This window comes from Oncorhynchus mykiss, chromosome 11 (genome assembly GCF_057628025.1).
Source record: "Oncorhynchus mykiss isolate SJ-2025 chromosome 11, ASM5762802v1, whole genome shotgun sequence".
Classification (NCBI taxonomy): domain Eukaryota; kingdom Metazoa; phylum Chordata; class Actinopteri; order Salmoniformes; family Salmonidae; genus Oncorhynchus; species Oncorhynchus mykiss.
The window spans coordinates 23,506,754-23,531,006 of record NC_143032.1 but is presented as its reverse complement, the minus strand read 5'-3'; the positions used below and the strand labels follow the sequence as shown (position 1 = coordinate 23,531,006).

General features: G+C 43.8%; 1 long non-coding RNA gene across 1 annotated transcript; it reads left to right on the top strand.

Moving 5' to 3' along the window:
• Positions 1-17,299: 17,299 nt before the first annotated feature.
• On the top strand, positions 17,300-23,047 carry LOC118937332 (uncharacterized). The gene is made up of 3 exons (XR_016484426.1): positions 17,300-17,855; positions 20,229-20,393; positions 20,590-23,047. It is a non-coding gene; the product is annotated as an uncharacterized LOC118937332 (long non-coding RNA).
• Positions 23,048-24,253: the final 1,206 nt, after the last annotated feature.

Below are 24,253 nucleotides of genomic sequence, written 5' to 3'. Positions count from 1 at the left end.
CAGATTCAAGCCTTTTTGGACTCCAGGGGCCACAGATAATTTCATTGATCAACACTTCACCAGAGAATTACACATCCGCTGCGTGAAATCCCTCTGCAGATTCAAGCCCACGATGGATGCCTCATTGGTTCTGGCCAGGTGGAATATCAGACCAAGCCCATTCTACTGCATGTTGGGGTGAATCACTCAGACTCTTAGTTTTCTTTTGATCATGGCTCACGAGAACCCTCCTATCCTATGGTACCTCTGGCTAGTGCTACATAACCCAATGTTCCCCTGGTCCACGGGACACCTACTGGACTGGGGTAAGAACTGCCAGACCAAATGTCTAAGACCACCACATAGAGCCTCACCACGTCCCCCAGCATCCATTGAAGGCCAAGAATTTTCTGCCCCCCCCCGAATACTTCGACCTCTGGGAGACCTTCAGTACGAGGCAAGCAGCCACCATCCCTCCTCATCGTCCATACGACTGCACCATAGAACTCTTACCAGGCTCCACCCCTCCCCGGGCCATCTTTACTCCCTCAACATCCCCAGCTGGTGCAAGTTTCTTTTTTGTGGGAAAGAAGGATGGAGGTCTGCGTCCCTGCAGTGACTACCGAGGGCTGAACAGGATCACGATTAAGAATCGTTAACCCCTACCGCTGATGTCTGCCACCTTGGAGCTGGCCCAGGGGGCCCAATTCTTTACCAAACTGGACTTCAACAATGCTGGTAATCTGGGAGGAATTAGGGAGGGAGATGAATGGAAAACTGCCTTTAACACTCCTAGTGGCCACTGAGTATTTAGTCATGCCATTCGGATTATCGAACTCACTGGCAGTCTTCCAAGCATTGGTCAATGACACTCTTAGGGATATGTTGAATCGGTTCATCTTTGTTTACCTCGACAACATCCTGATCTTCTCCAAGACCCTTCCAGAACACATCCTGCATGTCCACCAAGTCCTGAGCCGCCTCCTGAAGAGTCAGCTATACATCAAGATTGAGAAGTGTAAATTCTACGTATCCCAAGTCTCTTTCCTAGGCCACATTATCTCTACCGCCGATATCCAAATGGACCCTGTTAAGGTTAGCACGGTCACTGACTGGCCCCATTCCGCCTCCCTCAAACACATCCAGCGGTAGAGGTGGATGCCTCGGACACTGCAGCAGGGCCGGTCCTTTCACAGCGGAACAAGGGGGACAACAGAATGCACCTATGTGCCTTTCTTTCCAAGCAGTTCTCGCCAGCAGAACATAACTACAATGTAGTCAACCGGATGCTCTTGGCAGTCAAGTGGGCCCTTGAGGGGTGGAGACACTGGTTAGACGGGGAACCTCATCCTTTCGTGATCTGGATGGTCCATAAGAACTTGGTCTCCATTCAAGAAGCCAGGAAGATGAACGCTTGGAATGCTGGGTGGGGTCTGTTTTTTAACAGGTTCAACTTCACTCTAGCCTATCGCCCGGGATCCAAGAATCAGAAAGCAGATGCCCTGTCCCACCAACATGATGTCTCATAATCCCCAGCTCCCGCATTGTGGCTCCCATGTTATTGAGTATAGAGACCAGAGAACCTGACCCCGGCGGGGGTCCCACTAACTGGCTTTATGTTCCGTGATCAGCCCATTCCCGAGTGCTACAATGGGGACACTCCTCTAAATTAAATTGTCATAATCGGACAGGGGTTAATCGGACATCTGGAGTTCCTGAGGCTGAATTTCTGGTGGCCCAACATGATTGAGGATGTAATGTCCTTTGTTGTGGCCTGTTCCACCTGTGCCCAAAACAAGTCCTCACAACAGTGACCGTCTGGGTTTCTCCAACCTCTGCACATCTCCAGCTGGCACTGGATCCCAACTGTTCGTAGACTTTATCACAGAGTTACCTCCATCCTAGGGCTTACCATTATCCTGGTGGTTTTTGTTCTGTTCTCTAAGGCAGTCCATTTCATTATCTTACCCAAGTTGCCCCCAGCGAAGGAGACCGCTGATCTCATGATTACCCATGTCTTTCGACTACATGGACTTCCCCAGGACATTGTCTCGTCTGGGCGGAGTATGCTCATAACACACTGCTACACTCGCAGTTCGAGTGTCAATTTGGCTTCACCCTCCCCCCCTGTTTCCTGAGCAAGAGAATGAAGCAGGGGTGCCATCAGCTAAGGCGTTCATTCGACAATGGCGCTGCACCAGGATCAGAGCGCAAACCTCCTTGCTCTGCTCATCTGCCTGTCACCAACACCAGGCAAACCGACACTGAAGGCCTCTTCGGCTCCTCCGACTGGGTCAATGAGTGTGGATGTCCACCCGTGATCTTCCCACCTGCGTAAGCTTGCTCCACGCTACCTATGACCATTCAAGATCCTGAGTCGCATCAACCCTGTCACCTATTGTCTCCAGCTTCCCAGGTCTATGAGGGTCTGTCCAGCCTTCCATGTCTCCCGTCTCAAGCTGGTAGGGACCAGTCCCTTCTCTCCCCCCACACCTGCCCCTCCGCCCCCTTGACTTGTCGATGGTCGATCGTCCTACACTTTCCGGCATCTGTTGGAGGCTCATCGGGTACCTGGTGGACTGGGACGGCTATGGCCCCGAGGAGCGGGCGTGCGTACCTGCCCAGGACATCCTGGATCCAGAACTTGTTCGGGACTTCAACCAACTATGTGGTGGTTGCCCTGGCTCCACGGCTGGAGCCGCTCCTAGAAGCGGGGGTACGGTCACGTTTCCACTTGTTACCAGAGACAGTCATAGAAACAATAACAACATTCAGGTGTGTCCTATGTACTCATTATGATTTCCCCTTTAAGAGAGGTGTGTTTTATGTTGTCGTGTGCCTTATGTGCCAAGTGCCTTTGTCTCATGAGTGAGTTTGAGACTTAGTGTTTGTTGTTTTCCTAGTGTTACTGTGATCCTTCTGCTACCGTTTCTCAGTAAAGTATTATGGTTATCCTTAACTGCTGATTCCTCATCTGGTCTCTTCTCTGCACCTGGGTCCAACCTCACCATGACACAAGTAATGGTTTCTTTGCAGCAATTTGACTATCAAACCCTGATTCACGCAGTCTCCTCTGAACAGTTGATGTTGAGATATGTTTGTCACTTGAACTCTGTGAAGCATTTACTTACTCTGCAATCTGAGGCTAGTAACTCTAATGAACTTATCCGTCACGGACGTCGTAAGAAGTGGACCAAAGTGCAGCGTGGTGAGCGTACATTTCTCTTCTTATTTAAAATGTCGCCAACAAAACAAGAAATGCAAAACAACCGTGAAGCATACAGGGCTAAGTGCCACGAACAAAGATTACTACCCACACTGAAAGGAGGAAAAAAAGGGCTACCTAAGTATGATTCCCAATCAGACACAACGATGATAGACAGCTGTCCCTGATTGAGAACCATACCCAAAACATAGAAATAAAGAAACATAGAAAACAAAACATTGAATGCCCACCCCACATCACACCCTGACCTAACCAAATAGAGAAATAAAACAGCTCTCTAAGGTCAGGGTGTGACAGGATCCTCTGCAGCAAAGTTAACTCTGGGTCTTCCTTTCCTGTCCTCATGAGAGCCAGTTTCATCATAGCGCTTGATGGTTTTTGAAACTAAACTTTAAAAGTTCTTGACATTTTCCGGATTGACTGACCTAATGTAATGATGGACTGTCCTTTCTCTTTGCTTATTTGAGCTGTTCTTGCCATAATATGGACTTGGTGTTTTTCCAAATTGGGCTATCTTCTGCATACTACCCATATCTTGTCACAACACAACTGATTGGCTCAAATGCATTAAGAAGGAAAGAAATTACACAAATTAACTTGTATCAAGGCACATCTGTTAATTTACATGCATTCCAGTTGACTACCTCATGAAGCTGGTTGAGAGAATGCCAAGAGTTTGCAAAGCTGTCATCAAGGCAAAGGGTGGCTACTTTGAGGAATCTGAAATATAAAATATATTTTGATTTGTTTAACACTTTTTGGTTACTACATGATTCCATATGTGTTATTTCATGGTTTTGATGTCTTCACCATTATTATTATACAATGTAGAAAATAGTAAAATAAAGAAAAATCCTTGAATGAGTAGGTGTGTCCAAACTTGACTGGTACACTATATATTGTATATACACTACATGATCAAAAGTATGTCGACGCCTGCCCACCGAACATCTCATTCCAAAGTCATGTAAATTAATATGAGGTTGGTTCCCCCTTTGCTGCTATAACAGCCTCTACTCTTCTGGGAAGGCTTTCCACTAGATGTTGCAACATTGCTGCAGGGACTTCTATTCAGCGATGAGCATTAGTGAGGTTGCGCACTGATGTTGGGCGATTAGGCCTGGCTCGAAGTCTGCGTTCCAATTCATCCTAAAGGTGTTCGATGGGGTTGAGGTCAGGGCTCTGTGCAGGCCAGTCAAGTTCTTCCACACCCATCTCGACAAACCATTTCTGTGTGGACCTCACTTTGTGTACGGGGGGAATGTCATGCTGAAACAGGAAAGGGACTTCCCCAAACTGTTGCTACAAAGTTGAAGTACAGAATGGTCTAAAATGTAATTGTATCCTGTAGCGTTAAGACTTCCTTTCACTGGAACTAATGAAAACCATGAAAAACAGCCTCATACCGTATTTTCCTCCACCACTTTACAGTTGGCACTATGCATTCGGGCAGGTAGAGTCCTCCGGGCACCCGCCAAACCCAGATTCATCCTTCGTACTGCCAGATGGTAAAGCATGATTCATCACTCCAGAGAACGTGTTTCCTCTGCTCCAGAGTCCTATGGCGGCAAGCTTTACACCACTCCAGCCGACGCTTGGCATTGTGCATGCTGATGTGTATGCTGGCATTGTGCAGGCTGCTCGGCAATGGCAACCCATTTCATGAAGCTCACGACAAACAATTATTGTGCGGACTTTGCTTCCAGAGCCAGGTTGCGACCAAGGAAAGACGATTTTTACGCACTACCCACTTCAGCCCTCAGCGGTCCAGTTCTGTGAGCTTGTGTGGCCTACCACGTCGCAGTCTGAGCCGTTGTTCCCCCTAGACGTTTCCAATTCACATTAACAGCACTTACTGAAATAGCCGAATCCATTAATTTGATTTGAGTATCCACATACTTTTGTGTATATATAGCATATATATGTGTGTGTGTGTGTGTCTATTATTGTGATACATATTTGATTCATTATTGTGTCCATTGTTTTCAGTCTAATACGGTTAATAGCTCAGACCAACATGCCTTAGAGATGGGTCACAGTCTGTCTTTTCCTAGAAAGATTAATCAGATCTGTTCCAGTAAAATGGCCATAACATTGTTTGTTAAAGTTTGCTTAACAAATTGGATATCTCTTTAAAATGTATTCTGTTCCATTCTGTTACTCTAGTTTGTAAGGTTAGTTTCAGCCGGCTATGTCTGGAGACTGGGGAGACCCACCAGACGTTGAAAGTGGCTGTCTAGATTATCTACAACGAATTGAATAACACTTTGATTGTTATTTATCACATTTCCAAATTTCCATTTTTTTTTGTAGTTTATAGGTTTGTGTCTGTGTTGTCTGGCCCAGGAGGTTATTGCAACAAGGTCCCAAAAGCTGAGCGATACTCTGAGGTTTTATATTACATACAACATCTCCCTTTAATCAGATTACAGGATATTCTAACCCTAATCTGGACATAGGTTTTTAGTTGTTTGCTTGATAGCCACATCATACAAGGGTAACACTATTAGCCTGAAACAATGCTATTCTATATGTGAATGGCTTGATATAGGCATATGGAGTAGTAATTTTTGCATGAATGTAAATGTCCCCTGGTCTTTAGGGTGCCTTTGCCTGGCTTCTACCTCTCTCTGATCTTCTCTCTGAGTGATAAGGGAGTCATATCTGTGTCTCGTCTCTCCGTCTTCCTTCACTACCCCTCCACACCTCCCCATCCCATCTCCTCCCTTCCCCACCTCCCTCCTCCTTCTCCTCCCTCTCTCATCAGTGCTCTCTCAGACAGTGCCGGCTGGAGTCTCGGTAAACTGGGCGTTTCATCCCATTCGCTCATTATCGCTAAGCCTTCATTGCCAATAATAAAGATTTCTCGGGCTGCTCCACTTTTGAATTTAGAGGAAATTACATTGAACAACAGGGAGCCCATGGCTCTAAATGTTTAATTAGAGTTGATAAACACAAGGGGATCAATCACGACTAGCGAAAAGGGGCTGAGAGAGAGAGGGGCTGTGAGATAAAAAGAGAGAAATGGGAGAACGAGAGTGGGAGGAGAGAGAGAGAGAGAGAGAGAAGTTACTGTATATAGTTGCAGTGTTCTTTCTCCCTTTCACCAGTAGCATACAGCTGTAGTGACGTTGAGATACTTCTGCCATCCACTGTGGACATTAAAATGCAGCTGCCTTATAGACTCAGACTCTTATAATAAAGAGTGTAAAGAGATGTTGGAAAGGAAAGGATAAAGAGATACAAGGCCAGATGGAACGCAATCTGCAGCAAATGATAAAACTGCATGCAGGGAAGTGAGTTGAGGAACTAGATAAAGAGTGTTGGACAGAAAGTAACAGAGAGGAAGAAGGTATTTGCATTTTAAAGATACTTGTACCTGTATTGGCTTGAAACACTTACATTACATCTACAACATCCAACATATTCATATGGCAGAGAGAAAGGAAGGTGAGAAAGTACCTAAGAAAATTGGAAGGAGCAGAGCAGGTCTAGGATGGAAATACTTGTTACAGCCGTTAGACAGAAAGGCAGACAGGCGGGCTGCTGTAGTATATTGCAGGGTGGATGGCACACAGACATGCAGACAGGCAGGAAGACAGAGCGAGCAGGCAGGAAGACAGAGCAAGCAGGCAGGCAGGCAGGCAGAGACAGAGACAGAGACAGACAGACAGACAGACAGACAGACAGACAGACAGACAGACAGACAGACAGACAGACAGACAGACAGACAGACAGACAGGGTTGTGGAGATGGCTGGCTGTGTAATCCTCCAGGGTGCCATGTTTCTGTCAGCCATCATCTGGGTGAGTCACAGCTGTGTTCCGGTAAGATGCCGTCACATGCACTCTCTCTCACCGACATCACCGTGATTCACCGTGCCTCACAGTCGCAGCATCAATTAGGAGAGAGGTTATACCATGGCCCACAAAATCATGTTCACACTATCGTGCCGAACCTAACCATACAATACTGTATTGGCTCAAATGTCTTCTCCTCAGTCGACTCAGTAGTGTGAAAATGGTATTAGACTCAAACGGACACTGATGTGAAGAGTCTAGCAAGATACAAGCAGGGAGGGACAATATGTGCAGGTAAGATAAACTGTATAGCTGGATTACACATGGCTGTACTCTGAGCAGGTATTAGTCCACAGACAGTTAATACTGATCAAATGATCAAATCAATTACAGTGGATGACATAATGATGTCAAATTAGGTCATTGTGATTTGAATGTTGTGTCTGCACAATCTGCCTGCAGAGTGGAGAGAGGACAAGTTAGATAGGTTTGCATTCCAAATGGCACCCTATTCCCTACATAGTGCACTACTTATGCGCCCTGGTCAAGAGTAGTGCACCATACAGGGAACAGGGTGCCATTTGGGCCACTGACAGGGAGATGTGAACTCATCAGTCCAAATGCAGAAGCTGCCGTACTGTTCAGTGTCTCATTTCAAGTGGATAGAGCAGCTATTGGCATTTCTTTGGCATGCTTAGGTAGGCTACCTCCAGGGAATTGACTGCACAGCCAAACTCAACAGTAGGCCGAAATATAGTTGGGTGATATGGGGTGACACGTGAAATGCCATGTGTACAGTCGTGGCCAAAAGTTTTGAGAATGACAAATATTAATTTTCACAAAGTCTGCTGCCTCAGTTTGTATGATGTCAATTTGCATATACTCCAGAATGTTATGAAGAGAGATCAGATGAATTTCAATTAATTGGAAAGTCCCTCTTTGCCATGCAAATGAGCTGAATCCCCCAAAAACATTTCCACTGCATTTCAGCCCTGCCACAAAAGGACAAGCTGACATCATGTCAGTGATTCTCTCGTTAACACAGGTATGAGTGTTGATGAGAACAAGGCTGGAGATCACTCTGTCATGCTGATTGAATAACAGACTGGAAGCTTCAAAAGGAGGGTGGTGCTTGGAATCATTGTTCTTCCTCTGTCAACCATGGCTACCTGCAAGGAAACACGCGCCATCATCATTGAGTTGCACAAAAAGGGCTTCACAGGCAAGGATATTGCTGCCAGTAAGATTGCACCTAAATCAACCATTTATCGGATCATCAAGAACTTCAAGGAGAGCTGTTCAATTGTTGTGAAGAAGGCTTCAGGGCGCCCAAGAAAGTCCAGCAAGCGCCAGGCCCGTCTCCTAAAGTTGATTCAGCTGTGGGATCGGGGCACCACCAGTATAGAGCTTGCTCAGGAATGGCAGCAGTCAGGTGTGAGTGCATATACACGCACAGTGAGGCAAAGACTTTTGTAGGATGGCCTGGTGTCAAGAAGGGCAGCAAAGAAGCCACTTATCTCCAGGAAAAACATCAGGGACAGAATGATATTCTGCAAAAGGTACAGGGATTGGACTGCTGAGGACTAGGGTAAAGTCACTTTCTCTGATGAATGCCCTTTCCGATTGTTTGGGGCATCCGGGAAAAAAGCTTGTCCGGAGAAGACAAGGTTAGTGCTACTATCAGTCCTGTGTCATGCCAACAGTAAAGCATCCTGAGAACATTCATGTGTGGGGTTGCTCCTCAGCCAAGGGAGTGGGCTCACTCACAATTGTGCCTAAGAACACAGCCATGAATAAAGAATGGTACCAACACATCCTCCGAGAGCAACCTCTCCCAACCATCCAGGAACAGTTTGGTGACGAACAATGCCTTTTCCAGCATGATGGAGCACCTTGCCATAAGGCAAAAGTGATAACTAAGTGTCTTGGGGAACAAAACATTGATATTTTGGGTCCATGGCCAGGAAACTCCACAGACCTTAATCCCATTGAGAACGTGTGGTCAATCCTCAGAGGCAGGTGGACAAACAAAACCCTACAAATTCTGACAAACTCCAAGCATTGATTATGCAAGAATGGTCTGCCATTCAGTCAGGATGTGGCCCAGAAGTTAATTGACAGCATGCCAGGGCGGATTGCAGAGGTCTTGAAAAAGAAGGGTCAACACTACAAATATTGACTCTTTGCATCAACTTCATGTAATTGTTAATAAAAGGCTTTGACACTTATGAAATGCTTGTAATTATACTTCAGTATTCCATAGTAAAATCTGACAAAAATATCTAAAGACACTGAAGCAGCAAACTTTGTGGAGATTCATATTTGTGTCATTCTCAAAACTTTTGGCCACGACTGTATGTACATTTCATAAAAGTATATAATAATTTTAAGACTGTCATTCAGTTTGTGCTCAGCTGCCATTTCACTTATTTCAATCTTAATACTAGGGGATAGTTTCATGTTTTCGACATATTTTGGAAATGTTTAAGACATATTTTAGATGTTGATTTCCTTCCAGAAAGCCTCTGATCACGCTTTCCTTGGCGACATCGTATCATGTCACCCAACCGCCAGCACATATCAAAGACGCGTCAAGAAATTGGTTGCAACTCCATTTTCTTCCTCTTCCTGTACCATTGATAACTGAACGTTCATGGGTATGAACATGACAAGTACATTTTTTTACAAAAAATAAGAAATGAAAGAATGACAGGGTCTGTGACAGTTAATTAACTCTAGTGTTAAGCAATCAGAGCCAATGAGTGAGGTTGAGTTTTCTGTTATTTCATCTTCATTGACAGACTCCTGAATCCAGTTGACAACTGAGTCACTAAGTACAACCGTACAAAGAAGCTTCACAAGTTCTAGCCAGAGTTAGAGTTACACCCTGGCGCGTCCCAAATGGAACACTGTTCTCTATGTCGTGCACTACTTTTTATTGACTTTGGTCAAACGTAGTGTACTAAATAAGGTTGTGGTGCCATTTGGGACGCACACCTCTCTATCTACAACATGGAGTTGGCAGAGCTCATTTCTTGCTTGTCCGTCTTAAGAAAATGTCACCCTGGTTTCTGGGTTTCACACAGTATGATAGCTGACAAGTCTGGCTCCAGTACTGCAGTAATGAGCCATGGAGAGAGTGACGACACAATGCAGATTGCAGACACTGACTGGGTGATGCAGCTCTTTGCAATGGTTAGTTAGCTCAATTTGATGGTTTACCTTGGTTGACCTTTTCAAAATGCCTAAACAACTTTTTTTGTAAGCAGAATTCTAGCAATAATATTCAATGACAACCATACAATAGTAATGCATGCCAATCAAAGCAATATATTCTCACTCTGGCTAAGCCATGCATTAGAAGATATTTACATCCCACATATGTGCCTATGCATGTATGAAAACCTTACACACACACACTCATGCACATGTCTCTACAGAACCATTACACACATCTTTGCATGGATGCTCAAACATGAACACACCACACACACACACACACGCATACACACAGCATGCCATTGTGGTTGACCTCACCCTGACACAAATCTTGATTAGGACATTCACTCAGACAACATCTCATCCAGACTGAGAGAAAATATAGCATCAATCAGAGAAGGGCCTTCTACAGGCCAAGCTGAGACTGTAAAAATGGCAGAATGATTAGGAAATGCATGCGTACGTTTCCTTAGTGGTGTGCCTCATTTTACAATGATACTATATTCTCTATGCTGGATCCGAGCACTTGGCTGGAACACAGTACGCACACGCACGCAAACACACACAATACATCTTCTGCTGTGGCGGCTGGCTCTCTAAGTATGGCGTCAGGTTGGAGCCTTTTATATGGCTGATGATTTATGACTATTATCGCCCCAGCGACACCAGAGTTACGACATGTCTGAGGCAGCGGGACTTATGGCAGCTGGCAGGGGTCAATCCATGGGTCAATTGATGGACAGTAGACGCAAATAATATGGAACAATCCTGTATGCTTAAAGCTCTCTGGACATAAATATCTGGTGACACGTCATAATTCTTCTTTGTCAGTATTGACAGACGGAACCGGGGGATGAGATTGGTTGGCTCGCCCTGACGACCGTCACTGGGCGCTGTCAGACAACACGACTGATAGGTTACAACGCCAGACAGAGACATTTTGAAGGAAAGATTCTACTCGATTCTTGAGGTTTTATTTGACGTACCTGAGAGGTAAAAAATTGCAAAATAGAATGGATTCTTTGACACAGATTCACCATGGGAATTCTAAACTGAGTCAAATATAAGCAATATTTTTCTGTATTTGGTTGTGAGGTTTTCGTCCGTCTTCCCTATTAAAAGCCTTCATATTCTCTGTAATCTAATCAAGAGGGAGGAGTGTCTCCCAGTCTCTTTTCATAACTCGCAAATCATGCATGAGAGAGCGACCAATTTACATTCCTAATTTGTGTGTGTGTGTGTTTGTGTGTGAAAAAACATTTTCTCCTGGTTCTACTTGATAGTGGTAGAAGAAACAAAGGACTGTCTCTCTCCAACTACTACTCGAGGTGAGTACACCCTCTTCTATGTATTGCTGGCTTCCTGCTACAACTGTGTGCTGAGGTCTAATGTCGATCTATGGCACCAGATGTGCCGTGACTTAATTGAGCTCCCCTTCTACAGATCAAAGGTCAGAGGGAGATGCAGCCCAAATGTCACCATATTCTCTACAAAGTGCACTACTTTTGGTCCTGGTCAAAAGTAATGCAATACAGAATGTTCTGGAAGTATTCAGACCCCTTCCCTTTTTCCACATTTTGTTACGTTACAGCCTTATACTAAAATGGAATAAATAAATGTGTTTAGCCATTAATGTACACACAACTCCCCATAATGACAAATTGAAAACAGGTTTTTAAATTTGTTTACAAATGTATGAAACATAAAAAACGTAAATACCTTATTTACATAAGTATTCAGACCCTTCGCTATGAGACTCGAAAATTGAGCTCAGGTGCGTCCAGTTTCCATTGATCATCCTTGAGATGTTTCTACAACTTGACTGGAGTCCACCTGTGGTAAATTCCATTGATTGGACATGATTTTGAAAGGCACACACCTGTCTATATAAGGTCCCACAGTTGACAGCGCATGTCAGATCAAAATCCAAACCATGAGGTTGAAGGAATTGTCCGTCGAGCTCCGAGACAGGATTGTGTCGAGGCACAGATCTGGGGAAGGGTACCAAAATATTTCTGCTGCATTTAAGGTCCCCAAGAACACAGTGGCCTCCATCATTCTTAAATGGAAAAAGTTTGGAACCACCAAGACTCTTCCTAGAGCTGGCTGCCCGGCCAAACTGAGGAATCAGGGAGAAGCGCCTTGGTCAGGGAGGTGACCAAGAACCAGATGGTCACTCTGACAGAGCTCCAGAGTTCATCTGTGGAGATAGGAGAACCTTCCAGAAGGACAACCATCTCTGCAGCACTCCACCAATCAGGACTTTATGGTAGAGTGGCCAGACGGAAGCCACTCCTCTGTAAAAGGCACATGACAGCCCGCATGGAGTTTGCCAAAAGACACCTAAAGGCCTCTCAGGCCATGAGAAACAAGATTCTCTGGTCTGATGAAACCAAGATTGAACACTTTGGCCTGAATGCCAAGCGTCACATCTGGAGGAAACCAGTCACTGCTCCTCACCTGGCCAACACCATCCCTACGGTGAAGCATGGTGGTGGCAGCATCATGCTGTGGGGATGTTTTTCAGCAGCAGGGACTGGGAGACTAGTCAGGATCAAGGGAAAGAAGAACGGAGCAAAGTACAGAGAGATCCTTGATGAAAACCTGCTCCAGAGCACTCAGGACCTCAGACTGGGGCGAAGGTTCATCTTCCTACAGGACAACGATCCTAAGCACACAGCCAAGACTACGCAGGAATGGCTTCGGGACAAGTCTCTGAATGTCCTTGAGTGGTCAATCCAGAGCCCTGACTTTTACCCAATCTAATAGCTGTGCAGCGACGCTCCCCATCCAACCTGACAGAGCTTGAGAGGATCTGCAGAGAAGAACGGGAGAAACTCCCCAAATACAAGTGTGCCAAGCTTGTAGCGTCATACCCAAGAAGACTCAAGGCTGTAATCGCTGCCAAAGTATCTTCAACAAAGTAATGAGTAAAGAGTCTGAATACTTCTGTACATGTGAACTTTCAGTTATGGAGCCCTGTTATTGCTTTGTCATTATAGGGTATTGTGTGTAGATGAGGGAAATTGTGTTCGATGAGGGAAACAAACAATTGAATCCATTTTAGAATAAGGCTGTAACGTAACAAAATGTGGAAGAAATTAAGTAGTCTGAATACTTTCTGAATGCACAGTATATAGGAAATAGGGTGCCATTTGGGATGCAGAAATAGAGCGCAGTGCAGAGTGTGTTGATGTTGCTATGCAGGATATTCCCGTACCCAGTGTTTTGTTGCCATGAGGCTTTTGCACTGGTATCTGTGGGGTAATATCATCTAGACCTATCTGCAGGCCGAATGTTCACCTGCTGCATTGGTAAATGTTCTAAATGTCTGTTTTCAAATGTGTGCATTTTCTCTTGTTTATTGTTGCCTCTCTCCTCAGCCCTCTCCCCTCAGCCCTCTCCCCTCATCCCTCTCCCCTCAGCCCTCTCCCCTCAGCCCTCTCTCCTCAGCCCTCTCCCCTCAGCCCTCTCTCCTCAGCCCTCTCCCCTCAGCCCTCTCCCCTCAGCCCTCTCCCCTCAGCCCTCTCTCCTCAGCCCTCTCCCCTCAGCCCTCTCCCCTCAGCCCTCTCCCCTCAGCCCTCTCCCCTCAGCCCTCTCTCCTCAGCCCTCTCCCCTCAGCCCTCTCCCCTCAGCCCTCTCTCCTCAGCCCTCTCCCCTCAGCCCTCTCCCCTCAGCCCTCTCCCCTCAGCCCTTGCCTGAGGCGTTCTTTCTCTCTCTCTTTAATAATGCAATGGAATGAATGTAAGGCCATTATGTTGCAGCTGCATTGTGTTTAGCCTTCGCGGCATAGTCTTCTCATCTCTCTATCCCTTGTGTCCGTTTAAATATGTGGAGCGAAGGCTATGTACCGGACTTGCAATGGTTCAGATGTGTGTGTATATGTGTGTGTGTGTGTGGACGTGTTTAACTATACTTGTGGGGACCAGAAGTCCCCACAAGACTAGTAAAAAAGTAAACATTTGACTAACTGTGTGTGTGTGTGTGTGTGTGTGTGTGTGTGTGTGTGTGTGTGTGTGTGTGTGTGTGTGTGTGTGTGTGTGTGTGTGTGTGTGTGTGTGTGTGTGTGTGTGTGTGTGTGTGTGTGTGTGTGTGTGTGTGTGTGTGTGTGTGTGTGTGTGTGTGTGTGTGTGTGTGTGTGTGTGTGCGCGCCTGGATGTGTGTGGTGTTTGTATGTGTCCTTTGTAAGTAATTCCAAACCGTTTATCTGTGTCGATACGCATTGGTAGCATTTGTGCTCATGTTGGGTGTTAAATCAAAACACTGCCAAGTCCCTACAGTATGCTTTGCATGAGTAGTGGCAGGCCAGCATCCTTGCATCTAGCATGATCCATGAGGTGAATTAATTGAGTGTATCAAATTTGAATACATAATTTCTAGTCAGGGGATCTGTACAGGTGCTAAAAGTGGTAATGTAACAATTCATACAGTAGTTCATAAGCAAGTAGTAATAGTAATCTGTAAATACAGGTAATCTAGTAATATGTATTATTAATAATATATAGAGATGGACTGACTAATTGTGATAGTAGATGTTGTTGCCTAATGACCGGTGATGTAGTGCTAAAGCAAATAGGTGGGTCAACTCTGATCGCCATTCCTAACTGCACTCTTAGGGTTCCAAAAGGGTTATTTCGGCTGTCCCCATAGGAGAACCACTTTTGAGTTCCATGTAGAACGCTCTGTGGGAAGACTTCTACATGGAACTCAAAAGGGTTCTTCTTCCTGGAACCAAAAAGTGTTCTTCAGATGGTTGTCCCACAGGGACAGCCGAAGAGCCCTTTTTAGGTTTTAGATAGCACCTAGCACCTAACGTTAGTACATATTTTCAACATTATTTTTCAGCAAAAGGTGGGTCACCTCCACAAAAAAAGTTGGTTAGCTGTGTTTACTTGCATTTACCCTCCACTACACCACTGCTTATGACAGTCACTAAATGACCCCCTACATTCCAATCTCAGGGTGTACACTCTAAACACAAGGCCACTGAGTTGGTATGCATAGTGGTATTCCTGAACAGTATAGGCTGTGTATGAAAGTACACCAAGGTCCTGCAGACTTACCTGTTGTATGGCATCATATAAGTATCTTCCTAATCGATGAAGAACAGTCCATTTCAATTACCTCAACTAGAGCAAACAAGGGGTTCAGTTCAACAACAGAGAGCAGGATTTAACCACTTACATTCCCCCAGTATACCCATACACACTCACATTAATTGAGACCTTGTTTTTAAAAAAAAAGTGCCTTATGGATTTTTTTGTGTGGACGTGAGGCGACACATTTTGCGGAGAAGAGACTTGGCCTTGCAGCGCTTCAAATCTGAATGATTATGTGACTCGCTCATTCCACCCTGAACCATCTCAAAAGTCACTCCTACCTCAAACCTTCTCCTTCCTTCTGTCTATGCCCTCACCATCTCTCTCCTTCTCTCTCTCGCTCTCTGCTCCTCCTCTCTCCTTTCCACTCCTTACTTTTCCAGTAGGAGAGGAAGCTTTCTGCATGCCTTTTCTTTGTTTCCTTTGTGTGCTGTTTGTTTGTCTCCCTGAATGGCTTTGCCTCATAAAGAATTACTTGTTATTCAGCTCTAATGTGTCATTCTGAATGCCTTCAGAATGAAACCTCCTTTCAGAGAACAACGAGCAGCGCCTGGTGCTGCTGGGTCTGTGATGCGAGACCCGCAGGGATCAATAGGTGGCAGTAAAGAGCTGTGCTCTGAGTGGAACTCTTGCCCATTTCATTCTTTTGTCTGCTTTGTATTAGAATCATACTAGAAGATAATGCTTATATAATTTTTCCACATATCTTTAAGATTGGTGAACATGTTTTAGCCTCACACAAATCGTTTTTGTAGAGTTAGGCTAAAGCGTGTGTGTTTGTTTGTGTGTGACATTTACTTAAGGGGAATTCATCGAAATTCAGACCCCGGATCAGAATTTTTTACTTTACTCACCTAAGACTGAAGGTTCGGTGTATAATATAACAATCATTTATATGTGCCACTGATTTTCAAAACAGTGAATATTACACTGAAAATGATTAGATCATTGAAATCAATGGGAAAGCTTTAAGTACATGAAAAGTTGTCTTTGAGAGAAGATTAAGAACAGTGTCACATCAAAAGTACTTTTCCATTGATCAGCTTGAGCGTTTACGGATCTTATCTTTGATCACCAGGGAATCATCTCTGATCAGACAATTACCAAGAAAAAAAAAAAATCCCTCTTCAAATCATTTTGGGCCCTCGTAATTGAAATTCAAAAGGCAGCCCCATTGCGGGAAGTTAAAAGGCTTGTTGGCGTTAAGACAACCTTACATCAGTCTGAAAGAAATGAGGTGTGTTTGTTTTTCCTCTCCTTTATTCCAAGGAAATGCATTGGGCTTCTGGTCTCTCTCTGTCTTTTCTCCCCCCCCCCCTCTCTCTCTCATAAGATCGAACGACTCGTCATCACACTGAGGACGTCTCTAATACTTTCCTTTCCTCTTCAGCGGATGACAGTAACACACATTTGACTTATCTCCCCAGAAGGAAATCAAATTAGAATCTTTACAACTCAAAGAGAAATGACCTTCTTTTCATCCCTCTCTTTTTTTAATATCAAACAACACATGCTGGTGATCAGGGATGGAGAAGGAAAGAACACAGTACATAGAACCATTTTCATGGTGGTATTTTTTTCAGCTCATTGTACTAACAGCGGTCCCCAGGGGGTTACATGGCCCCTCGTGCACCCCCTACCCCCGTTTGGGAACCAGTCAACGTGGGGCCCATAGAGCGTGCAGCATGTCAGATGTCCCTCAATTAATCCACCATTAGGTGCCTGAGATCCGCGACCCACCACGACTTACTGCCTGCCTCCTGGAACCATATGTGAAGCTCAAATCTAATTATTCTCTCCTTTCCCTTCCTCTGAGCAGGAGAGAGGATCCAATGTCAATCCACAGACTTGTAGCTGTGGGTTTACTGCGATTTCTCCCCTCTCTCTATCTCCCTCCTCCTTTCTCTCCCTCTCTAACCCCACCTCTCCTTCCACTCCCTCCTCTTTCTACCCCTCTCTCTCCTCCTTTCTCTCTCACACACACACATCACACCACTCGCACACTCTCTCAGTCTCTCCTCTCTCTGTCACTCTCTCTCCCATCCCTCTCTCTTTCCCTTCTCTCTCTCTCTCTCTCTGTCTCTCTGCCTCTCGCTCTCTAGCTGTAAGTTCATTCGCTGTGGCGAGCAACAACTGTGCAAAGAGGAGGTTTGATCCTGTTGTTGAGCATCGTCCCTCCCTGAGATGCTGCTGCTGCTGATGCTGCTGCTACTGCAGCCTCATCCACCTGCACAACCCCATGGCTGGCTGGCTGGCTGGCTGACTGGCTGGCTGACACGTTAGGCGCTACTGCTACACGCTGGGACTGCGAGGGGGCTGCCTGCGCATGGGGAACACCTGCCTGTGAACAAACGCTGCTGGTCGACGAGCAGGCTGCTAACCCCATTGCAATCCACCGCTCTCCACTGTGGACAACACAAAAACAAGGTGATATACCTTACAATCACGGCATGTCTTCTCTGAGGCAGGGGATCAGACACCAGCCTGGCTAGTAGCTCTGTGGAAGGCTGTGCCTGGACCAACACTCACAGGGTAAGAGCTTCAACACAAGTGGATATGCCACAATTCCCTCTTCTTCTTTTTTCATCCCAAAAAGAAGTAAAAATTGTGATCAATTTTTATTTTCTTGTTTTTTTTGTTGGTGCAGACATGTTTTTTTCTCTCTGCTGTATACTGACCAACAGTGTACAAAATTGATGTACATACAAAAGGAGTTTGGTGTTCATTTTTCTTGGTGTTTGTTTTTTGTGTGCTTTGTCGTCCCGTTGTGTGTATTGGTGTGTTTGACTGTCTGGTGGCTTTCTTTTTTTCATTGGATTCGTCTCGTGTGGTGTGAGGTATTACCATATTCATGGGACTCCCGCAATTAAATTGCAATCAGAAAAAGGGTCCAGCAAGTAAGGGGGGTTTCATCTGGCGGAGGCACGAGGCAAGAGCCTCTCAGACCGAAGAGGACGAGGAGGAGGGAGGTGTGGAGGAGTGAGGAAGAGAATACAGATTCATCCAGAGATACTCCGGCCGACCACAGCAGAAAAAATAATCTGCACAGATTCTCACTCTTCTTCTCCCTCTGTTCTCCTACTCATCTTTTCATCTCTGCCTGCAACGTATGGTGGTCTAAGTACAGTGGTATACATCTGTGAGTATTGAAATAAATCAGCTCAAAAATGTGATTCAAGCCAAAGATACCTAGTAGAACTTTGAATAATGTGTGAAAAAAAGCACAGAATATCCATCTGTTAGTGAAAATGTATCTTAGAACTATTCTTTCATGAGCATCGTTTCTACGTAAAGAAACTCTTGGTTTGAGTTTCTATAGGTGAATCAATGATCCTGGTAAGTTTATTCTGTGTATATTTAGGATGGGTGGAAACACCCATAGGGCTGGAGGGTGGATTGATGGGGGTGGATGGATGGGGTTATCCACCCGGATATGGGCTTGTGTGTGGGGGGAGGGTGGGGTACAAAGGCTAGTGTGTGGGGGGTATGTCCCAGCTCTCAACAGCACAGGGGGGGTGGGGGGGGGCAGGGTCTTTCAGGCTGCTTTAGAGACCAGAGAGAAGTGGTCCAGCCTAAGAGGAGAGAGGGGATGCTGGAGAGCTGCTATTGTTGTGCCCCGTGCCTCAGCTTCCTAGTCTAACTGCTGGGTAGAAGAGAGAACGAGAGACACTGAAAGGATAAGCACCTCTTTTTTTTGTTCTGTCTTTTATTCTTTCTTTCAATCTTTCTTTCTCTGTCTGTTTGTCTCCATCACCCTGTTTTCCTCAGTGTGGGGGCGAAATTGTGGTTTAGGTAAGCTGAACAAATTGCTGCATGGTTTTCACTGTGTCATCCTGTTAGTTTTGACCAGGATTTATTTTGTCTTGGAATAGTAGCTATAGCTGTAGGGTAATTTAGCTAAGTACTGTAGGGTGATTTCCCAATTTCAGTTTTTTTGTATCTTTTTAGGGCGTTTTCTTTCAGGTCCAACCAAGAGTGGATTGTAATGATCTATTTTTTTAAATCTTCAAATTGGTTGCTTTGATTATTTCAGTGGTTAACTGTCTAAATGCTTTCCTTTTTCCATCATTAGTTCTGGTATGAATTTCATCCTGGCAGTCATGCATAATGTAATTGTCAGACATACACATTTTTTAAGGGTTGAACGGTGAAGTCGGGAATAACAGTTTCTTAATATATATCTGGAGGTTGTGGAGATGCAGATGAAGTCTTTTTCTATTACAAAACAATTAATGAAGTGATTGTAGATCTTCAATCAATTATTATTATTTTTTTTACATCGAATCACTGGAATGATTTTGGATAGGCTTAGTTGGAGCCTGCTATTTGCATTCATGTGAGCAAATCAATTAGAGTCGGTTGGAATGAAATTGCTTTGACTTATCATACATTATTTATGTCTTCATAGCGGCATTTAATTATTACTTTAATTTGGAAAATTATCTTCAAAAATTCAGGGCCTTTGGTGAATTAACATTTCACAATAACACACCTCACATTTTACATCAACAACACATTTCAAAATGTATTTTATTCAGAATAATTTAAAGAACGATAGTATTTCGATTCTGGCAAATTTGTGCAGATTACATTTAATTTAATTTAATTTATTATATTAAATATAGGAATAGTAGGTGTATGTTTTGGAATAAAATCTCAAGCGACCCCTGTTGTCTCTGTTAGTCTGACATTCAGGACAAAATAATCTTCAAATAGTCCATGTTTTATACCTGCCTCCTGGCATTCTCTCGGTTTGTTTGATTTGACCAGATTCTTTAGGAGGAGGGGGTTGGGTTGACCGTGGGATGTTAATGGAATGTACTAGACTATGGTATTATGGATGGTTTAAAAGGCCATGGGTGGTTGTGGTTGTGACCCTTAACCTCTACATCTCTGTGTTTCCAGGAGGTTTCATTATGTGTGGATATGCTGGTGTGGGGTGAGAGCGAAAGAGAGAGAGAGCAGGACAGGGCTAAAATGGGCATCTCTTCCTCCTTATGGATCGCTCCTGGAGGACAGGACCACCAGGACTTCCAAGGAGGGCAGGGCTTCAGACCACCTCTGGCCCAGGTAAGAGCATGCTGAGGGGGCAAGCGTCCCCACACACCACCCCTTTACCTCTCCTGTCTTATGGAGCTCCATTTATTTGACCACTGGCGTGTGTGAGAGAGAGAGATGCAGACCCTTAGAAGAGAAGATAGTTTACACCACTTTGTTATTTTGGCTTTGGATTGAAAAATGCACTGTTGTTAATTTCTATTTGCAGAAAAACCTTTGAAGGGGCCTTGTGTTGTGCTTCAAGGCGTCTTCAATCAATTATGTTGATACAGCGTCTTTCTCTGTGTTGCTTGCCATTGGGATCGACTGAGGAATTTGATGATGCGGTCACGCTTGCTTGCGATTCCCATTATTGCCTCTCTGTGTTTAAGATTCTCTTCGGTGACGGGTATTCTTGGGTGTATAATACGGATCACGTTGTTATTGCTTAAGAATACGCGTAGTCGAGGAGAGTCCTCTTCTTCTTCTTCGTCTGTCTTCGTCTGCAGCTGAGGACTATTGATCAGATCGAAGCAGCTCAAAGTACCCCGTTACCTGTTTCCTTTTAATACTGAGGAGTTGGCACACAGAAACACAAACCGTAGAGACTGACTGACATCCAGGCCCATTTATCAAGCAAGGAGACAGAGCACTGCCGGCTGCCTATCTGTTTCAGTGATGATTGTGCTGTCCAGTCTTGAGATAGTGTCGACCAACCACTCTCGTCTGCAGTTTTTTTTTTTTTACCCCCCCCCCTCCCCACCCCTTTTCATAATTTTTATACTGTGTTGTTGTCGTTTTGTCACAGATGTTTCAGATGTCACATGTTTATTTGACCATTATCATGTCCAGTATATGAAAGTGTATTTGCATATATTCATGCTGAATTATGTATTTGTGTTGTGTGGTAGATATGCTACAGTGAGTGTGTATTTCATAGGCTTCTGATACAACCGGATAGTGTTGTTGTGCAGTTATAGCAGAGGTTAGACTGCATGGCCCTGGTCCTCTCTCATGCAAATCTCTCGAGTCTATTTATTATCAGTCGTCCAGACCAAGCACTCTTTTCCTCCTTCTCCTTTTTTTATGCAAATTGATTTTGAAATGACATTTATCGCGTTGGGTTTTCCACACGAAAGAGCTGCCACACCGGAGCCCAGACAACAAAATGTCCACCGCTCTAGCGAGAGCTCAATTTATGCATTGGAGGAGAGTGGGTCTCGATAACAATTACCACAGGCTCAAATAGACCATAACCGGGTTTTCCATGTTATCATATGTATGTTATATGCCATGAATATGTATCAGTCAGTCCCCCTGGTCGGATGCAGGGTGCATTCTGAACCCTAACACCCATGTAAAATCCATTTGAACACCATTATAGAAACTACTTAACTTATAGAGCCTCACTCAAGATTCCCCTCCAGAATTTTGTTTAATGTCTATTAAATGTCATAAAAAACTAAATGTATGGTATTTAATATTCAAAAGGTTTTCGTTTTTTTTTTTTTTAATTTACAAGCATTCTTTGTCTTTTAAGCTAAACAACTGGTCTTGATTACTATCATACAAATTAATTAAACTAGCTGTACTAATACCATTTCAGATATTGAAATGAACACAATTATATGTTAACTGCTTGGCTCGCTTGATAAGAAAGAAACAACAGAAGCTTGGTTGACCCCATATTTCACCACTATGGAAACTACATATCTGATAAAGATCATATCAGAATGTACTTTGGATATCACCTTCTGTAGTGGATCTAAATGATTTCCGAAAATACATCTACATGGAGAAAGACAGGGGGGGGGTAGACATACGTCTAACATGTTGTGCTTCAATGAATCTCTGTATTTTCTGTTTTGAAACAAACCAGGCCCTTGCTGCTGAACCATTCTTTACCTAACCATGATCACGTGGTGTGGTCCTGATCAATTCAGCTGCTGAACCATTCTTTACCTAACCATGATCACGTGGTGTGGTCCTGATCAATTCAGCTGCTGAACCATTCTTTACCTAACCATGATCACGTGGTGTGGTCCTGATCAATTCAGCTGCTGAACCATTCTTTACCTAACCATGATCACGTGGTGTGGTCCTGATCAATTCAGCTGCTGAACCATTCGTTGCCTATGCCTGCTTTTTGGATTTTCTCTTGTCACGTTTACATTACATTACTAGTAGACAATGTCAATTATCCTGATAGACAGTAAGAATGTCAGAGCCAATAGTCAAATGTATAGATTCAGTGAATTGAGCATGACATTTATTATTTATTGAACACATCTTCATTTACAAGAATAGTATTATAAATGGATCCCTGTTATTTTTCATATATTCTAGCAATAGTCTGCTTTCCTACAAAGTATACTTGCACACAAATATGACGTTTATTCATCTTTAAGTACGACTACATTTGTTATTATAACAAATGTATTAACATCCTTTAAATTCACTAAATATGTTACAGTAATATACATTGGAAATCCAATGACATTAAATACAATAGCTATCTGATAGTTTGCATGATTTCCTTTTTCATTTAGGTGTGTTTAATTCATAGCGTATCATTATTTTAGTGATAATGTATTACACAAACACAGCTGCAATGTAAAATAAAATGCCAATGACCCATGTATTGTAAAAGTGCCTTATTCTATAAATAAAATGTCACAAAAGATAAACAACATGGTTCATGTACATTCTTGACATCACATCAACCCAGGGCTGTCTTGCAGTCCTTCCGACAGAGCCCATCTCTGCTCCCTGTTCAGTGATAGCTGATCTACTGTTTGCTGCTATTCTGTTTAGATCCCCTTATCACCCTTCACCAGATTACCTTATTACATCCTATTTCATTTCTGCACCCAGCCGCAGGGCATCTTAGTATGTTTTATCTGTTGTAATCCTGTTAAAGCAGGGTAATTGGAGTACACACACCTTACATTAGAGCCAAACGCGTAATGCTTTCTAGGGCCCTAACCAGTATACACCTCACATTAGAGCCAAATGCTTAGTACTTTCTAGGGCCCTAACCAGTACACACCTTACACCAGGGCCAAACGCTTAATTCTTTCTAGGGCTCTAACCGGTACACACCGTACTCTAGGGCCAAACGCTTAATGCTTTCTAGGGCCCTAACCAGTACACACCTTTCCAGAAAGGGAATGGGGCCAAACGTTTAATTATTTCTAGGGCCCTAACAATTAGAACCCTTCCTTTATGGTCTTACATGCAAAATACCCAAAGATAGATTTGATGGTATGATCAGGGATGTATTATATTATGATCAGGGATGTATTGTATTATGGTCAGGGAAGTATTATATTATGGTCAGGGATGTATTATATTATGATCAGGGATGTATTGTATTATGATCAGGGATGTATTGTATTATGGTCAGGGATGTATTATATTATGATCAGGGATGTATTGTATTATGATCAGGGATGTATTGTATTATGGTCAGGGATGTATTGTATTATGATCAGGGATGTCTTGTATTATGGTCAGGGATGTATTATATTGTGATCAGGGATGTATTGTATTATGATCAGGGATGTATTATATTATGGTCAGGGATGTATTATATTGTGATCAGGGATGTATTGTATTATGGTCAGGGATGTATTATATTGTGATCAGGGATGTATTGTATTATGATCAGGGATGTCTTGTATTATGGTCAGGGATGTATTATATTGTGATCAGGGATGTATTATAATGTGATCAGGGATGTATTATATTATGATCAGGGATGTATTGTATTATGGTCAGGGATGTATTGTATTATGGTCAGGGATGTATTATATTGTGATCAGGGATGTATTGTATTATGGTCAGGGATGTATTATATTGTGATCAGGGATGTATTATATTATGATCAGGGA